At 37.3% G+C, this 19,824-nt stretch overlaps 1 protein-coding gene across 1 annotated transcript in view; it reads right to left on the minus strand.

Moving 5' to 3' along the window:
* Positions 1 to 19,824, minus strand: part of STPG2 (sperm tail PG-rich repeat containing 2) — a 597,856-nt gene that overhangs the window by 505,080 nt on the left and 72,952 nt on the right. The gene's annotated exons all lie outside the window — the stretch shown is intronic.

Genomic DNA, 19,824 nt, shown 5'->3' on the forward strand with positions numbered 1-19,824 from the left:
TGGTAGAGTCTTTAGGGTTTTCTATGTAGAGGATCATGTCATCTGCAAACAGAGAGAGTTTCACTTCTTCTTTTCCTATCTGGATTCCTTTTACTTCTTTTTCTGCCCTGATTGCTGTGGCCAACACTTCCAAAACTATGTTGAATAGTAGTGGTGAGAGTGGGCACCCTTGTCTTGTTCCTGATCTTAGGGGAAATGCTTTCAATTTTTCACCATTGGGGGTGATGCTTGCTGTGGGTTTGACATATATAGCTTTTATTATGTTGAGGTATGTTCCTTCTATTCCTGCTTTCTGGAGAGTTTTAATCATAAATGGATGTTGAATTTTGTCAAAGGCTTTTTCTGCATTTATTGAGATAATCATATGGTTTTTATCTTTCAATTTGTTAATGTGCTGTATTACATTGATTGATTTGTGGATATTAAAGACTCCTTGCATTCCTGGGATAAAGCCTACTTGGTCATGGTGTATGATTTTTTTAATATGTTGTTGGATTCTGTTTGCTAGAATTTTGTTAAGGATTTTTGCATCTATGTTCATCAGTGATATTGGCCTGTAGTTTTCTTTTTTTGTGGCATCTTTGTCTGGTTTTGGAATTAGGGTGATGGTGGCCTCATAGAATGAGTTTGGAAGTTTACCTTCTTTTGCAATTTTCTGGAAGAGTTTGAGTAAGATATGTGTTAGCTCTTCTCTAAATTTTTGGTAGAATTCAGCTGTGAAGCCATCTGGTCCTGGGCTTTTGTTTGCTGGAAGATTTCTGATTACAGTTTCGATTTCCTTGCTTGTGATTGGTTTGTTAAGATCTTCTATTTCTTCCTGGTTCAGTTTTGGATAGTTATACTTCTCTAAGAACTTGTCCATTTCTTCCAAGTTGTCCATTTTATTGGCATAGAGCTGCTGGTAGTAGTCTCTTATGTTCCTTTGTATTTCAGTGTTGTCTGTTTTGATCTCTCCATTTTCGTTTCTAATTTTGTTAATTTGGTTCTTCTCCCTTTGTTTCTTAATGAGTCTTGCTAACGGTTTGTCAATTTTGTTTATTTTTTTCAAAAAACCAGCTTTTAGCTTTGTTGATTGTTGCTATGGTCTCTTTAGTTTCTTTTGCATTTATTTCTGCCCTAATTTTTAAGATTTCTTTCCTTCTACTAACCCTTGGGTTCTTCATTTTGGAAGAAGCATTTTATTACCTCTAGGATTGAGAGAGAGTAAGCAAGGGAAGAACTAAGAATTTGGAAGAAAGGCAACCCCAACAAACGAAGGCCAAGATTCTAACCCAATTGGAGAGAGTGTGGCTGCAGCAAACTAGAGAGCTGGAAAAGTATCCGAGGATGCCAGTGGACTGGAGCTGCTTCATAAGAAGCTGCCCACTGAGGCCCTGGTGAGCCAGCACTGGACATCCAGAAACCACTCCCTGGTGACAGGGGTAGGCTAACACTGATCTGCAGAAAGCTGTCTACTGAGGCAGTGAGAGGCTGAGGCTGGTGCTCAGCCTTCTGGGTACCTGAGAAGCTAGTGGAGACTGAGCGCCACTAGTCCTGCACACTGCTGGCCTTCATGTTATAGAAGGAAGAAAACGCACAACAGCATCAGGAAAAGAAGCCCCTTCCTCTGCTAGTCCTTGCTCTGTCTCTCCTATACTCTGTAAGTTCAGTTCAGTCACTCAGTCGTGTCCTACTCTTTGCAACCCCATGGACTGCAGCACGCCAGGCCTCCCTATCGATCACCAACTCCTGGAGCTTATTCAAACACATGTCCATTGAGTTGATGATGCCATCCAACCACCTCATCCTCTGTTGTACCCTTGTCCTCCTGCCTTCAATCTTTCCCAGCATCAGAGTCTTTTCAAATGAGTCTGTTCTTCATATCAGGTGGCCAAAGTATTGGAGTTTCAGCTTCAGCTGAAATCAGTCCTTCCAATGAATATTCAGGACTGGTTTCCTTTACGATGGACTGGTTGGGTCTCCTTGCAGTTCAAGGGACTCTCAAGAATCTTCTTCAACACCACAGTTCGAGAGCATCAATTCTTCAGCACTCAGCTCTCTTTATAGTCCAACTCTCACATCCAAACATGACTACCAGAAAAACCAAAGCTTTGACTAGACGGACCTTTGTTGGCAAAGTAATGCCTCTGCTTTTTAATATGCTGTCTCAGTTGGTCGTAACTTTTCTTCCAAGGAGCAAGCACCCTCCTATACTATCTGTTGGCAAAATCTAACATTATGCCAGTTGGCAAGAAATATTCAACTATCCAATTCTAACAACACAGGGTAGAGTAAAAAAAAAAAGGTAGATTTGGAACTGGGAGACAATAAATGTGTAAATGGCACATGGAGCCAAGAGGGGGAGCCTGACGAACATCCCTTGTTTTGGAGGTACAAGGACAAACTATAAAACAATAACAGCAAGACATTTGATTCACCTCTCCCTCCAAGAGATGAACTATCTTTTGTCAGAACTTATGGCACCCATTCTGTTCTTCAGGGGATCTTCTCAACCCAGGGACTGAACCTTGGTCTCCTGCATTCCAGGCAGATTTATCATCTGAGCCACCTGAGGAGCCCATAGTAGTGTTCCAGGGACTTTCTAATCTCTTTGAGAGTTTCCTCCCCATGAAGGAAAATTTTTTCAGCCATATTTATGTATCATATATCCATTCACTTTAAGCTCAGGCTTAAGTCTGTGCTTCATTAACATTTAAATATAGAATTTCTTAAAGTTATTAAAATGTTTCATTAATCTTTCCAAAGAACCAGCTTTGATTATCTTGAATATTATCTCTTGCATTAATTTCCTTTTTAAAAACCTTTTGGGTTTATTATATTGTTAACTTTCCTCTAGCTTCCTTATAAAATAATTTAAATTTAAAAATACTGAATAGGCAATATGTTTTATATGGTTCAAAATCAATACATATTTTAAAATACACACAGTGAAAGTTCTGCTTCCTACCACTTTTTTTCATCTATTCATATCTGAAAACCAACCCCAATAAGTAAGCCACTTATATTCATTTCCAGCATTTACTTTTTCAAAAATTTTATGTACATAATAAAAATATACATTTTTACTTTTTTTTTTACAGAAAATGAAAATGGTAACAGATTCTAGATGCTCTTCTTAAACTTTTCTTAAAAATTTAACAATGTAGATATTTTCATATCAGTTTACAAAGAGTATCCTTTTAAAAAAATAGAACTATATAGTATTGTATCATACTTATATATCATGATTTACTTTGCCAGTTCCATACTGATGTAAAATCATGTTGTTTTTGGTTTTTCGCTATTTCAAGCAGTGGTAAAATAACCCTGTATTTATTTCCTTACAGACGTATAATTCTATCTGCAGGATAATTCCTAAACTTAGAGCTGCTCTTTGAAAGGATACATACCTTTGTAATTATGATAGATATTTCCAAATTGCCTTTCACAGAGATTATATTAGCTTACCTTCCCACTATTAATATATGAGTACTCCTATTTCCCCATGGTCAGCAAAGTGATATGGATCCAAATTTTGAATCTTTGTTAATTTTATAGGTGAAAATGGCATCTCAGTTCATTTCTATTATTATGAGAAATTATGTAACTTTTCATATAGCTAACAACTATTTGTATACATCTCTTGGAATTCCATCTATTTAAAATTATGGTTTTAGAAATAGTTTTATGAGAACTTTGTACATACTGGAGTTTACCTTTTTTGTGATTGAGTTGCAAGTACCACCTTGCAGTTTGTCATGATAATTTTTATACTACAGATGTTTTATGGTACTTTTGTGGTTAAATTTCACTGTTCTCTTTTATGGTTTTTGAGTTTTTTAGTTTATCATAATTTAAAATGTCTTTTATACTCTCCTTTTATACTCTCCTTTCTAAAATACTTTTCACATGGTTTCCTATGGTACATTTATGACTTTATTAAAAATGTATTTTGATTTATTTTTAGGAAAGATTAAGTTGTTTTTTCCACAGAAGGCCACTAATTTGTACCAACAACAGACATTTACTTTTTTTTTTTCCCCACCATTTTTAGATGCTACTTTCATCACATGTTAAATTACTGTAGGTTTCTGGTATATTTCTAGGATGACTGCCTTTCCTGTTTTGCATAGTCTTTCATTGTATCAGTAATTCTGGTGTCCTATTTATGACTACTAGAGTTTTCCAGTCCAGTATTCTTGCCTGGGGAAATGTAGTATCAGAATCACTAGAAGCTCTCTCCAAAAATATACAAGTGAAGCCCCTACCAACCCTACTGACTCAGAAGCTAGGGATAAAGGTGTGTGCTTTTTCTGAAGCATGATTCTAATGAACTTCCTACATTAAGAACCACTGCACTAGGGAACTGTACAGAGCGAGGGAGCAGGAGTAATTCTCAAGGTTAGAAAGGATGAAGCAATACATTATAGTCTGATCTGGTTCCTTATGGCTTTCTCTTTTAACTTAAAAGATAAAATAAGTACAAGAATGTACAGAGAACTCTAGATTCTTGAGAATAATGAGACTCTGTACTGGATAAGAGTTCATATAATTAGAGATAGCAGTAAAGCAATTAATCCTAGGTGAAGAACAAAGTTTCTCTTAAATCTGAAATGGAAAGAACAAGTAAAGTTACATGTAGGCTGTTTGATATATAATAAAGCAAGAGAAAGCACATATAAAAAGCTTTGAGTTCTTTTTTCCCTTAAAGCAGAACTTGTAGAAACATAAATTAGTTAAATAAATGCTAAATAAGAACTGAGCTCATGGGGTACTCTCCACGTCTCCAATGGCTACTGGATTTGGGAATTTTAAAATAAAATGGATCTGGGTCAGAATAGCAAGCCCATCATTTACTAATTGTAAAACATGTCAAACTTCAGCCTCCTCAGCTTTAAAATAAGTATAATACTAAACAGAACGAAGACTCCCTTAAAAAAATCACAGACTACATGTAGTATAAGGATGAGCTTGGAATATTTTATTATATTAGAAAGAAAGGGATCAAAGATTGTTAGGTTTTAATAAAAAGCCAAATTAGGCTCCCAACTGACAAGAATGGAAGATGATGGCAGAAATAAATATTGATTAAACACACCTGTCTAACTACATGAATTCATAATGATATTTTTTAAAAAATCATTGGTCACCATTGGAGAATGCTGAGTGACAACACAATATTTTGAAACATGGCAAATAAAAGAAATAAATAGATCAAGCATTTATCTTGACTTTTCTATATGAACTATAACACAGCATATTCAAGCAACTATGTGTATTTCAACTAATAAACAGGTAGAAAATTAGAAACTACCATATTTTGCAACCCCTAGTAAATAACTAGATCTAGATTATGATCATCAATGGCCACCAATATCACAAAAGAGAGAGAGTAGATATTATGTACCCCCTGATGGAAATATACAGTATCACTTAAGAAGAGTTTTGCTGAAAGGATTGAACATTAATGTGATCAAGCTTATAGATCTACTTTGTAAGATGCACAAGAGACAAAGGAACATTAAAGGACACCATCAGGAAATAATTGGCAAAACCAGACTTTGGGAAATTGAAGAGAAAAATAATCCTTTTTTACCGATAAATATATTATAAAGAAATGGACAGAAAGCTTAGATATTAAAAGAAAGTTAAGAGCTATATCAGTCAATTACAATGTATGAATCTTATTTGGATTCTTATTGAAACAATTTTTAAAAAGTGAGACTGCTGAGAAAATTTGAACACCAAATGGCAAGTGAAGTGAAGTATTAGCCACTTGGTCGTGTCACACTCTCTGCTACCCCATGGACTGTAGCCCGCCAGGCTCTTCTGTCCATGGAACTATCCAGACAAAAATACTGTCATTTCCTTCTCCAGGGGATCTTCCCAACCCAGGGATCAAACCTGGATCTTCCACATTGCGGGCAGATTATTTACTGTCTGAGCCACCAGAGGAAGCCGTAAATGGCAAATGAAAGTGAAAGTGAAAGTCACTCAGTCAGGTCCAACTCTTTGCGACCCCAAGGACTATACAGTCCATGGAATTCTCCAGGCCAGAATACTGGAGTGGGTAGCCCTTCCCTTCTCCAGGGGATCTTCCCAACCCAGGGATTGAACCCAGGTCTCCCACATTGCAGGCAGATTTTTTACCAGCTGGGCCACAAGGGAAGCCCAAGAATACTAGAGTGGGTAGCCTATCCCTTCTCCAGCGGATCTTTCTGACCCAGGAATCAAGCCGGGGTCTTCTGCATTGCAGGTGGATTCTTTACTAACTGACCTATGAGGGAAATGGCAACTGGTGGATATTAAATCATTTTCATTTTGTAGGTATAATATTAGGGTTACAATTATCTTTAGGTATACATATTCAAACTTACATATTAGAATACATAATATTTAGGTTTTGCATCAAAATAATTCAAGAGAGAATAAAGAGGCAAACATGATTGACCATGAACTGAAAATTATGTTAGTTTCTCTATACTTTTGTACAGGTTTTAAATTGTTCATATTAAGTTTTTTTTTCTTTAATTAAAAAAAAAATGTATGCTCCTCTTCCTCCCTGGAAAGCCTTGCTTATCCTGACCAGGCTTCCTGCCAGTCGGGAGGCACCTCTCACCAGAGTTCCCTATAGCCTGTGGCACCCACAGAGGAGTCAAGACAGTGAGTCCAAAACAGACCCCAGTTTCCTGCAGATGCTCATCTGGAAGGCTTCAATCATGGGCCAAATTTTCTAAAAAATAATAATAATTATTATTATTATCAAAAAAATAATGCTAATGAAACATAAAAATCCAAACTAACATTTGAAAACAGGGGGTGAGTAGATAAGTCTTTACAAAGGCAATCATTTTTGATAAGATAGATCTGATAGATGCTGATGTGGTTGAATCCAACACCAAGTTTTGTGGTCAAAACTCCACGTATAAAGCTCATTTTACGTACTGAGAACAAAAAAAAAAAAAATACATGGAAGATTGGATTGAAAGATTGGAAAATGTTCAGAACAGGGAACATTTTGAGTCTGCTCAGTATCATGACTATCATTTCTCAGGAATGTATAACTGGTATTCCTATTCACATGCTAGGCCAACATATAGTAATTTGTATTAGAGGTTTAATCCAGGTTCATATCACACAGATCAGGAGTTGGCAAAGTTTTTCAGTAAAGGGCCAAATAGTAATTATTTTAGGTTTTGTAGACCATATGCTGTCTCTACTGCACACTTTATTTTACTACCCTATAAAATTTTTATTTTGGGTACCTGTACAAAAAGAAGCACAAGTCTATAGGCCATGATTCGGTTCATGGACCACAGTTTGCTAAACCCTAAGGATTGTCTTGTGAAGTGTGCAAGTTTAAAGTCCACAAACGTGCTATGGAAGCAACCAACAAATGGACCACAGAGTCATTGACTGGGAAGGACTGCATCAAGAATGAAGATGGGATAGCTGTGCTTCACCATAGCTGGAAGGAAATTTCTCTGTGAGTGCCAAGTATACAATAAGCTGCACTGCAACATCATGCAAGCAATTATTACCGACCAAGTGTCCCTGACCCGTATAAAGTGTTTGCCCCACATCTTTCTTGTATCTTTCACCTCATCACTGGTCTGTCAATTCAAAGAAAGAGACAATAAAGGTATAAAATTTCTTAGCAGATTCAAATAACTGATGAATCCTGCTTGGGTCTTTGCCCTAATTAGTGGAAGACCCCACTTCAGACAGTTCAGGCATGGTTATACTTATGGAGGAAGTTCCCTAATCTGCCAAAGTTACAGATGATTCTATCAAAACTGGAACACATAACAGATCATTCTTTGGAAAAAATTTTTATGGCACAGAAGAAAAGAACCAGTAGATAAATGTTTTGGAGGTTACGGAGATCGTCAAAGGGAAGAAGAAAGATAAGACAGGAGGCTTGATAGCAGCATAGGAGTAGAGAAGTCAGGCTATTATGTACAAATGGGAAATAAATTCACATTTAACAACTAATAAATGGTCTATAAAATGCATTCTCTTCAAAAAAATTCCTGAGATGAAAGAGGAGGATTTGATAGATCAAGATCCTCTATCCCCAGCAGCTCTTCTTTTTGACAGGCATGTAATTTATGGTTTGATATATACATATTTTTTGGGGGGGGAGAGAATTTCCCTATTGCCCCTATTTCTTTATCCCTCAGTGAGAAAGATATTTAAATATACTTGATATACTTGGCAAAGATACTTGTCAAATATACTTGTCAAAGATAAGGTTCACTGGCCTTAGTTTTTTGTACTAAAATTAAAATGGCATGTTTCTTTATTTTAAAAATATTATGTATTCATGAATTCTCACACCTTCTTCCTCCTAGCACCAAGAAATTACTAACCACTGTTAACATTTTGATAAACATCCTTTAAATTTCTAAGCATATAAATATGTACAGTAGTTTTAAATCTATTTTTCTGTTTTGTAGTGGCTTTTTAAAACTCAATACTATGCTCCTGACATCTAGAATTCCACTTTAATAAATAGGGGTCTATGTGAAAGTGAAAGTTGTTCAGTAGTGTACACCTTTTTTGTCACCCCATGGACTGTAGCCTGCCAGATTCCTCTATCCGTGGAATTCTCCAGGCAAGAATACTGGAGTGGGTTGCCATGCCCTCCTCCAGGGTATCTTCCCAACCCAGGGATTGAACTCAGGTCTCCCATATTGCAGGTGGATTCTTTACCCTCTGAGCCACTATTGAAGCTCTATATAAATAGTGAAAAAATAAAAAAGGTCAACAATTTATACCTAATATAGGAGAATTAATAGAGATATTAATATTTGGTAATTAGGATTAAACAAGATCATATATTTAAAATACCTAACACAGTGTCTATCACTTAATAGACACTGAACTGATGGGTCAACTCTGGAGAAGAATCTTTATACATTGATAAAACCACAAATAGGCATCACCTATTAAGAGACAGCTAGGAAATTCAGTGACCGAGTCCATTCTTTCCACTCTAACCTCACTGAGAGAGAGTAACACAGTCTTATTCTCAGAAAGAGTATTCCAAGCATACTTAAATTTTTAAGGTTTAAGCAATACACAAGAACTGATGAAACATCAGAAACTAGTAGTTCTCAAAGGTTAGTTGGTAAGTTTCTCTGACAGTCTCTTAAGCTAGATAAAAGATGGGAGGCCCACTTACACCAAACATTCTCCATTTCTTATAACAAAATTATAACAAAGAACTGGGGAAAAAATAATTAAAGTGGTATAAGGATTCAGGTAAAATTAGTAAAATTTTTAAACCTTGTTCTCTTTTAGCTACAAAATACCATCAGAATAGCTTCTAAAAATGTCATTGATTTTGGCAAATGAGAACATGCTAATTGAGATCAGCTCTTAACAATTTATGGGAACCCATCTGCTAATAATTACACTTTGAACCCCTTGCTTAGCATGTAGATACACAGCATCCCATACCCTTTAATATTCTGGTTCCTATAGATACATCGAGCAGGGACTTGACTCTTCAAAAGCCATTAACTATAACCCACATAACAACTTTAAGAATCAATCCCCAAGATATTTACAAAAGCAAATAATTCTTTACCAGCTGGGCCACCAGGAAAGCCCAAGCAAATAATTCCAAATCTAAGTTAGAGTAAAATTTCCCAGTGCACCAGGCCCGAGTACTTGTCTCATGTACCCAACCTGGGCTGGTTATCTGTTTCACCCTAGATAATATACATGTTTCAATGCTGTTCTCTTGAAACATCCCACCCTCGCCTTCTCCCAGAGTCCACAAGTCTGTTCTATACATCTGAGTCTCTTTTTCTGTTTTGCATATAGTGTTATCGTTACCATCTTTCTAAAGTCCATATATATGTGTTAGTATACTGTAATGGTCTTTATCTTTCTGGCTTACTTCGCTCTGTATAATGGGCTCCAGTTTCATCCATCTCATTAGAATTGATTCAAATGAATTCTTTTTAATGGCTGAGTAATATTCCATGGTGTATATGTACCACAGCTTCCTCATCCATTCGTCTGCTGATGGGCATCTGGGTTGTTTCCATGTCCTGGCTATTATAAACAGTGCTGCGATGAACATTGGGGTGCACGTGTCTCTTTCAGATCTGGTTTCCTTGGTGTGTATGCCCAGAAGTGGGATTGCTGGGTCATATGGCAGTTCTATTTCCAGCTTTTTAAGAAATCTCCACACTGTTCTCCATAGTGGCTGTACTAGTTTGCATTCCCACCAACAGTGTAAGAGGGTTCCCTTTTCTCCACACCCTCTCCAGCATTTATTGCTTGTAGACTTTTTGGATAGCAGCCATCCTGACTGGCGTGTAATGGTACCTCATTGTGGTTTTGATTTGCATTTCTCTGATAATGAGTGATGTTGAGCATCTTTTCATGTGTTTGTTAGCCATCTGTATGTCTTCCTTGGAGAAATGTCTGTTGAGTTCTTTGGCCCATTTTTTGATTGGGTCATTTATTTTTCTGGAGTTGAGCTGCAGGAGTTGCTTGTATATTTTTGAGATTAATCCTTTGTCTGTTGCTTCGTTTGCTATTATTTTCTCCCAATCTGAGGGCTGTCTTTTCACCTTGCTTATAGTTTCCTTTGTTGTGCAAAAGCTTTTAAGTTTCATTAGGTCCCATTTGTTTATTTTTGCTTTTATTTCTAAAATTCTGGGATGTGGGTCATAGAGGATCCTGCTGTGATTTATGTCGGAGAGTGTTTTGCCTATGTTCTCCTCTAGGAGTTTGATAGTTTCTGGTCTTACATTTAGATCTTTAATCCATTTTGAGTTTATTTTTGTGTATGGTGTTAGAAAGTGTTCTAGTTTCATTCTTTTACAGGTGGTTGACCAGTTTTCCCAGCACCACTTGTTAAAGAGGTTATCTTTTTTCCATTGTATATCCTTGCCTCCTTTGTCAAAGATAAGGTGTCCATAGGTTCGTGGATTTATCTCTGGGCTTTCTATTCTGTTCCATTGATCTATATTTCTGTCTTTGTGCCAGTACCATACTGTCTTGATGACTGTGGCTTTGTAGTAGAGTCTGAAGTCAGGCAGATTGATTCCTCCAGTTCCATTCTTCTTTCTCAGGATTACTTTGGCCATTCGAGGTTTTTTGTATTTCCATACAAATTGTAGCACAGGTTTTTTTGACTTTAGGCTTTTACTTGGTACCTGTGTCATAATGTGTTTCCTCATCCCATTTCCTTCTATAAAGATGAAAACTTTAGACAACCAATAATTTTCCTTTTTCCCATCACATAATTTGTGAATTGTCTTGAGACATAATCATGAAGGGATTGGTTGATTTCTTTTGGCAGCATTTTTGTGAATTTCATTTACCTGAAAGCTAAAGATATATAAATCTTATGTATGTATCTTCTTTTAAAAAGTAAGCAAGGATAGCTCTACAACTGATTTTTCAGATGCTCTCATCTTAAAATTCACTTGCTGAATGATATGCATGAAGTGCTGAAGACTTTAATCATTCTTGAATTCTGTTACAGCTCCATTTTTAAGCTTTAGTCATGATTCTGACATTCTTTCCCGTGAATTACAATTTCTCTAAATTATTTAGATAGCTAATTTCATATCAAATATATCAACCACTTCTTTAGTTTATCCTGAAACCTCTTTTAGCTAAGTCTTTTCTCTGATCTCTTCAAGATATATTTCTTATAGAAAATCAAAATTTTATGATAAAGGGGGAAAATATGTTACAGAATATGCATTTTTAGGGGAAAATAGCTTAGGTTATGCACCTATTTTTATTTTTCACCATTCCTCATGATCATGTTCTCATACGTGAAAGTCACTCAGTCATGTCCAACTCTTTGTGACCCCATGGACTATACAGTCAATGGAATTCTCCAAGCCAGAATACTGGAGTGGGTAGGCGTTCCCTTACTCCAGGGGATCTTCCCAACCCAGGGATCAAATCCAGGTCTCCTGCATTGCAGGCAGATTCTTTACCATCTGAGCCACCAGGGAAATCCAAGAATACTGGACTGGGTAGCCTATCCCTTCTCCAGCAGATCTTTCTGACCCAGGAATCGAACTGGGGTCTCCTGCATTGCAGGTGGATTCTTTACCAGCTGAGCTATCAGGGTAGCCCTCTCATAAGTTTATGTAGAACAGATGATATTTCTCAAGAAATCAAACCAAAGTGCATGACCTCATTCAACAAGATACAAAAAGCAAGTGTTACGCACATGTTTAACTTTGAACTTTGCATTTTTATACAGTTTACTCCAAAGAACTAAATACAAATGAGGAAAGTTGTTCTTCAAAAATAACATCCCTAAGAAACTATGTATATGATGAAAAATAACCTTTGCATTACTGTCAGTTTTAACTATAACTGTGAGGAAAAATACTCATCAGAAGGGCTTATTTTGTTAAAGATTAGTAAATGGGATTTCCCTAGATACTTAGAGCTCAAAATTCTTTGGTAAACTATCTTTATTCTATCCACTAAAAGTTTTAACTCAATAGTTTTACTAAAAATTTTCACTAACTTTAACAAATTTTACATATACCATAGAATGAAATTCTTACTACTGATCCATTTTGAAGTCTATCCAGAAGCTGTTAATTATCGAAAATATTACCAAATCACTAACTCCAAAAATAATGAAGAGAAATGACACTTTGATTCATACTCTTCAGTAATTTTATTGCAATTTCCCTTTTGTGGAGTTCTTTTCACAATGTTTCAATGAGTTATAGATTTAGTCATAAAGTAAGGAGTTAACAACTGTAGTAACTAGCACATAGTAAGTGTTTAGTAAATGTTTTCTCTAATATTATGCACAAAATGTAAGCAAAAAAAAATCCTGAGCCAAGGGCTATGACAAGGCTAACAGAGTGCTGTTTCTGGGACCTATGTTGGTGAGAGGAAGCTGGGACTAAACTGGATCATAAACAGTCTGGGAGGAGACTGGATCATGGAAACCTGAAAACAATGAGAGAATCTGGGAGCCAATATAGACTCCTGAAAACAGTGCCAAACAAGGGGCACAAATAAGACTACTTGTACAACTTTGAGGCACAGTGCAAAGTGAAATGTTGTATTGCTTGTTCAATTAGTATTGAGTTTCAAGATAAGAGCAGTTGAGCATTAAATCAAGCATATGGTCTTTCTGAGTGTGATTCTCTGCAACTGCACTAGTTGCACACTCAAGAAACTTGCTTTGAGTGCAAATACCTATAACAAATCTATAAACAGGATAAAGAATAGGAAGGTCAAATATGAGAAAGCTCAGAGTTCCTCACATCAAACAGGTCAGGTTAAGCGCCTCAGGACTAAATCTGTGAAGGACAAGAAAGAGCTTAAGGCCTGCTTTTATACAATACTCGTTATGCCGCAAAGCATCATCTGCTCTGGCTCTACCTCATCCAGGATAACCAAAGCATGTTTGCGCTAGGGTATAAATGTACAGGAGTGCCCCTACAAACTATACTCCTCTCACCAGATTATCCAGTTTGATATGTTCAAAGAAGTCATAAAAGAACAGCAGGATACTTGAGAATAAGTATGGCAAAAAGTGGTAGAAAATAAAATTAAAGAGATGGGCTGAGTCTACATTATTGAAGACCTTACCAACTATGACTAAATGTATAAATTTTATTCTTCAAATGGTGGAAATCACTGGAAGCTTTTGAGCAAGACAAGTATATGATCTGATTATGATCCAATTTCATTTTAGAAAGACATGTCTGAATGATATATGCAGAAGAGATCATATAGAAATATCAATTAAAACTCCTAAGTTCCTTGCAAAAAGAAATTGGTACTATTTAGTGACTGGCTTGTTGAACTGAATGGGAAAAACAGGTGGGAGAAATCAAAACTTCTGATTTGGACATAGGTGATTTGAGATGTCTTTAGATATCTGAGCAGATGCTGAATATGCAGTTTAAAAAATATATATAAACTGTGACATCTAGTTAGGGAACTGAGGTTGCACACAAGCCTCAGAATCCATATTTTTGTGACTATTCTCATGAAGAATGGATGGGATTACACTCACTCAAGAAATAAATTTTTGTGTGTGTGTCAGAGAGCAGAGGCAGGTTTGAGTATAAGGTGGCCTTTCTTTACCTATATCTTCTGCAGTCTTGTTATAATTACCAATAAAAAAAAAAACACTTCCTAAGGTAACTTCTGCAATAACAGTGTTTTTAAAAGCCCAAGCCAAGAAGATAAAGTAAAATCTTGATTATAATTTCAGACTTCCTAGATCACCTGGTTTACTAAGAGTATATTTTTTGAAATTAAAGAGACATGTTTGATATTAAAGGATATGTTTAAAAAATCACTGTACCATGTTTAGTTTTCTAAACCCTGTCATGTGTTTTTCCCTGATGTAAATTTACCTGCGATCTACAGAATTAAAGAATCCGCCTGCAATGCAGAAAACCTGGGTTCAATCCCTGTGTTGGGAAGATCCCCTGGAGAAGTGAAAGGCTACCCACTCCAGTATTCTTGCTGGAGAATTCCATGGACAATATAGTCCACGGGGTCGCAAAGAGTCAGACACGACTGAGCAACTTTCACTTTCACTTTTACAGAATTAAAAGTATGGTAGACCCTACAAAACTAATTTTTCAAAAGATTGTTTAGCTAATTAAGGTATAAAGTGAACAGTAATGCCCCTTGAGTAATGCAATACTGGCGGTCATAAAGTGTGTCGATTGTCCTTGTCTATGTGAATGTGTTAGCCAAAGTACAGAAGCAGACCATAGGCAAAAGATTAATAAAAACCCTTCCCCTCTAGCTAGTGCTGTTCCCTGCCTCCAATAACCTGAAAAGAGTAAGTCCACTGGATTGCTAGGCAACATTTCTTACATGCTGCCTGATTCAGTTCAGTTCAGTCACTCAGTCATGTCCGACTCTTTGCGACGCCATGAATCGCAGCACACCAGGCCTCCCTGTCCATCACCAACTCCCGGAGTTTACTCAAACTCATGCCCATCGAGTCAGTGATGCCATCCAGCCATCTCATCCTCTGTCACCCCTTCTCCTCCTGCCCCTAATCCCTCCCGGCATCAGGGTCTTTTCCAATGAGTCAACTCTTCATATGAGGTGGCCAAAGTACTGGAGTTTCAGCTTCAGCATCAGTCCTTCCAATGAACACCCAGGACTGATCTCCTTTAGGATGGACTGGTTGGATCTCCTTGCAGTCCAAATGACTCTCAAGAGTCTTCTCCAACACCACACTTCAAAAGCATCAATTCTTCAGTACTCAGCTTTCTTCACAGTCCAACTCTCACATCCATACATGACCAATGGAAAAACAATAGCCTTGACTAGACAGACCTTTATTGGCAAAGTAATGTCTCTGCTTTTTAATATGCTATCTAGGTTGGTCATAACTTTCCTTCCAAGGAGTAAGCAAAAGAGTCCGAAATGAAGTACTTGGATGCAATCTCAAAAATGACAGACTGATCTCTGTTCATTTCCAAGGCAAACCATTCAATATCATGGTAATCCAAGCCTATGCCCCAACCAATAATGCTGAAGAAGCTGAAGTTGAACAGTTCTACTAAGACCTACAAAACCTTTAGAGCTAACACCCAAAAAGATGTCCTTTTCATTATAGGGGACTGGAATGCAAAAGCAGGAAGTCAAGAAACACCTGGAGTAACAGGGAAATTTGGCCTGGGAGTACAGAATGAAGCAGATGAAAGGCTAACAGAGTTTTGCCAAGAGAACGCACTGGTCATAGGAAACACCCTCTTCCAACAACACAAGAGAAGACTCTACACATGGACATCACCAGATGGTCAACACCGAAATCAGATTGATTATATTCTTTGCAGCCAAAGATGGAGAAGCTCTATACAGTCAGCAAAAACAAGACTGGGAGCTGATGTGGCTCAGATCATTAACTCCTTATTGCCAAATTCAGACTTAAATTGAAAAAAGTGGAGAAAACCACTAGACCATTCAGGTATGACCTAAATCAAATCCCTTATGATTATACAGTGGAAGTGAGAAATAGATTTAAGGGACTAGATCTGATAGACAGAGTGCCTGATGAACTATGGATGGAGGTTCGTGACATTGTACAGGAGACAGGGATCAAGACCACCCCCATGGAAAAGAAATGCAAAAAAGCAAAATGGCTGTCTGAGGAGGCCTTACAAATAGCTGTGAAAAGAAGAGAAGCGAAAAGGAAAGATATTCCCATTTGGATGCAGAGTTCCAAAGAATAGCAAGGATAGATAAGAAAGCCTTCCTCAGTGATCAATGCAAAGAAATAGAGGAAAGCAACAGAATGGGAAAGACTAGAGATCTCATCAAGAAAATTAGAGATACCAAGGGAACATTTCATGCAAAGATGGGCACAATAAAGGACAGAAATGGTATGGACCTAACAGAAGCACAGGATATTAAGAAGAGGTGACTGCCTGATTAGTAAGATGTAATTGTACTTGGAGAACTATAAATACATAATGGGGGTATCGTGACCTTATCATTTGTACCTGGCATGTCCCTTGTAGGGATCCTGGAAGTTATTCCTGGAGTAGTTAAAAGAGACAGTATTTCCTGTGAGACATGAGACTTTTAAACCAGGGAGAGAATATCACACCCTCCTCATATGTATTAAATCTCCTTAATCCTGAGCTATTATTCTGTAATTGCTAAAAGGACTACTATAGAAGAATTCCTGACACTTTCAGCAGGCAAGTTGTAGTTCCTGTCCAATATCCTTCTAGACAGATAGTGCCACGTATAGTCTATGATAGTTTTATGAGTCCAAATGTTTAGGTGAAACTTTCTAGGCCGCACAGTAGCAAAGAATCTGCCTGCAATGCAGGAGACACAAGAGACGTGGGTTCGATCCCTGGATCGGGAAGATCCCCTGGAGAAGGAAATGGCAACTCACTCCAGCATTCTTGTCTGAAAAATTCCATGGACTGAGGAGCCTGGTGGGCTACAGTCCATGGGGTCGCAAAGAGTCAGACACAACTGAGTGACTGAACACACACACAAGTAAAAAGTATTCAAAGTCCAAGATATTACCCTGGCTGGCCATCAGTCTTCAAAAGCTGTATAAAGGATAGTTAAGATTTCTGCACAAAAGGACTAAAGGAAATTGCTCCATAACTATGATACTACATAAGCCCTTGATCTAATACACAATGATGGAGAGGCTGTGGAAGGAAATAACAGGATAGTTGAGGCTAAGGTAGACATCTCTGGTGGCTCAGACAGTAAAGAATTTGCCTGCAATGCAGAAGATCCAGGTCCAATCCCTGGGTTGGGAGGATCCCCTGGAGAAGGGAATAGCAAAGACTTCAGCATCCTTAACTGGAGAATTCCATGGATAGAGGAGCCTGGTGGGCTATAGGCCATGGGGTTTCAAAGAGTTGAACACAACTGAGCAACTAACACTCACTTTTTTCCCCAAAAGGCTAAGGTAGTAATGGCTAAGAGTTGCTTGAGACAGAGAAGTCAGTAAATAATCTTTATTAGGCCTTAAAGAATAAGAATCTAATCATAAAAAAAAAAAAAGAATCTAATCATAACCCTGTTGGGGAAGTCCAAGAAAATCCTAACGTTGTAACTTCTAAGTCTGCTTTATTCCTCACACATCCCACGTCTTTCTGTATATTTCAAGGCATGTCCTAGATGAGAGTTACCAAATGTCTCAGTCTGTCACAATAAATAGCTGAAAGGGATCAGACAGCCCACTCTGGCAGGGTACAGTGCAGGTGAACAGACACCAACTCTGACGGTACCTGTTGAGGATGACAAGTGGCTAATCCGCAAATGCCACCACCAGTCTCACCTTATTGCACCCCTTTGCTTGCTAAAGAAATATATGAACTGTGGGACCAGTCCTCCATAAAGAAGAAACCCCAAATGGAAATGGCTTTGTAGAACATACAATAAAGATCTTTAACCAACTATATGTGAATGACTGATGTGCATATGAAATTCAAATTATGGGGAAAAAGTCATTTCATCTAAAACAGGGTTGGTTGTTTTGTCATAATTGCTCCAAAGTATATTCCTCACAGTTCCCTCCAGACTTTAAACAGTGCTTTTTCACAACACATAACCTGAATCTCATATGAAATATTCCATTTAGAGGGAACAGTACATGTGAAATTATATATTTAAGAAGTTATCATTCAATATTCTTCCTATGAGGAGCTCTTTCCCAATTAAAAAAAGGTTAAATGTATTTGTTTCTCTTCTGAATGAATTTTAAAAAACTAAAGAGCACAGATGACAGTATCTTTGTTGCTCACTCATGTCCGACTCTTTACGACCCCGTGGACTGTAGCCTACCAGGCTCCTCCATCCATGGGATTCTCCAGGCAAGAATACTGGAGTGGGTTACCATTTCCTTCTCCAGGGGATCTTCCCAACCCAGAGATCAAACCCGGGTCTCCTGCACTGGAGGCAGACGCTTTAACCTCTGAGCCACGAGGGAAGCCTTTTTCTATATTGAGTAACCTGAATTAAAGAACAACTGTTCCTTCCATTCTGAGCTAGCCATTATAAAAGTATACACAACCATTTAATTTTGAAAATCTAAGCAGACAATTCATGGCTGGGGCAGGGGGATGGGGGGAGGAACTACACCTACCTACTAGTCTTAATAAAGTTACCAAGGACTTCATAAACAATAATACTTCTCAAGTAGATTTTCTTAAGGAAAAATAAAATCATCATTGAGTAGTGGGATTCAGAGAAAACATATCATCAGAATCTAACAGGAATTTCCACAAGCTTCAAGGTAGACAGAGCAAACCTGAAAGAAAAGGATGACTTCAATACTTCCCTATGATGCTCTCTTGTTAAAAATCATGAACTAAAAATGTGGGTGGTAATCCTTCCACTGGGACTATGCTATAGTTGGAGATACCCAGAGTACTATTCCACCCCATCTCTCACCATTCATCTACACATATCTTTCCCTGTCCACTGAGAGATGTATCTCAAAAAAAAAAAAAAAGAAGTAAGGAGATAGGAAATGTTATACCCTAAGATGCAATGGTCCCTTCACGTAAAAATGTTTTAAAAACCCTATTAAACATAGCTGCTGCAGATTGCCATTTTACAGGTACTCCAACCATTTACATTGTCAATAAAATTTTCTTAAATTTTCTGCACGGGGAGAATAAAAAGATGTCATTTTGTACATAAAGATGATAATAAGAGAAATAATGATGTGAAGTTTTTTGAAAACCTGAAAGCAATTATGAATAGGATTAAACCCAACAAATGGATATATTTGTCTGAAGAAAAGGCTGATTCTTCCTCTGCACCCATAGTATTTACCTATTTGAATACTTTCACCAAGTTAATGAGTTATAAGCCAAAGACTAAAGGGAGATGTGCTTCAATATGGAAAAACAATCCTGCTCTTCACGGAGAGGTAGTTCTACTCCCACTACACATATAACTTCAAATCTCTGTTGCAGGTGGCATTTCCTACTACTGATTCAGGCACAGAGAGAAAGCTGCCTTTGCTTCAAGATCACCTGGAATGTTTTTGCCTTGAATTGTATTTTGTAGGAAATGAATATAGTCGCTCATTTTATTTTCTATTTCTGCTTTCCTGATAATATCCTTGTCCATTCTTTCTTTTATAGCCATTACATACCTTTGTGTGTGTGTGCCTCGAAAAAGCAGGATTTTAATTTATTTATTATAACCCAAAGCCTTTGCCTTTCATAAGAATTTAAACCATTTACACTTATTGCCATAATAGGATAAATTAATTCTGATTTCCATTTCTCATTTGCAATCAATTCAAGTTTGTACCACAGCAAATAATGGCCCTTTTCTTACCTTGAATGTGGCTGAAGTTTCCAA

Source organism: Odocoileus virginianus, chromosome 21 (genome assembly GCF_023699985.2).
Source record: "Odocoileus virginianus isolate 20LAN1187 ecotype Illinois chromosome 21, Ovbor_1.2, whole genome shotgun sequence".
In the NCBI taxonomy this organism is placed as follows: Eukaryota; Metazoa; Chordata; class Mammalia; order Artiodactyla; family Cervidae; genus Odocoileus; species Odocoileus virginianus.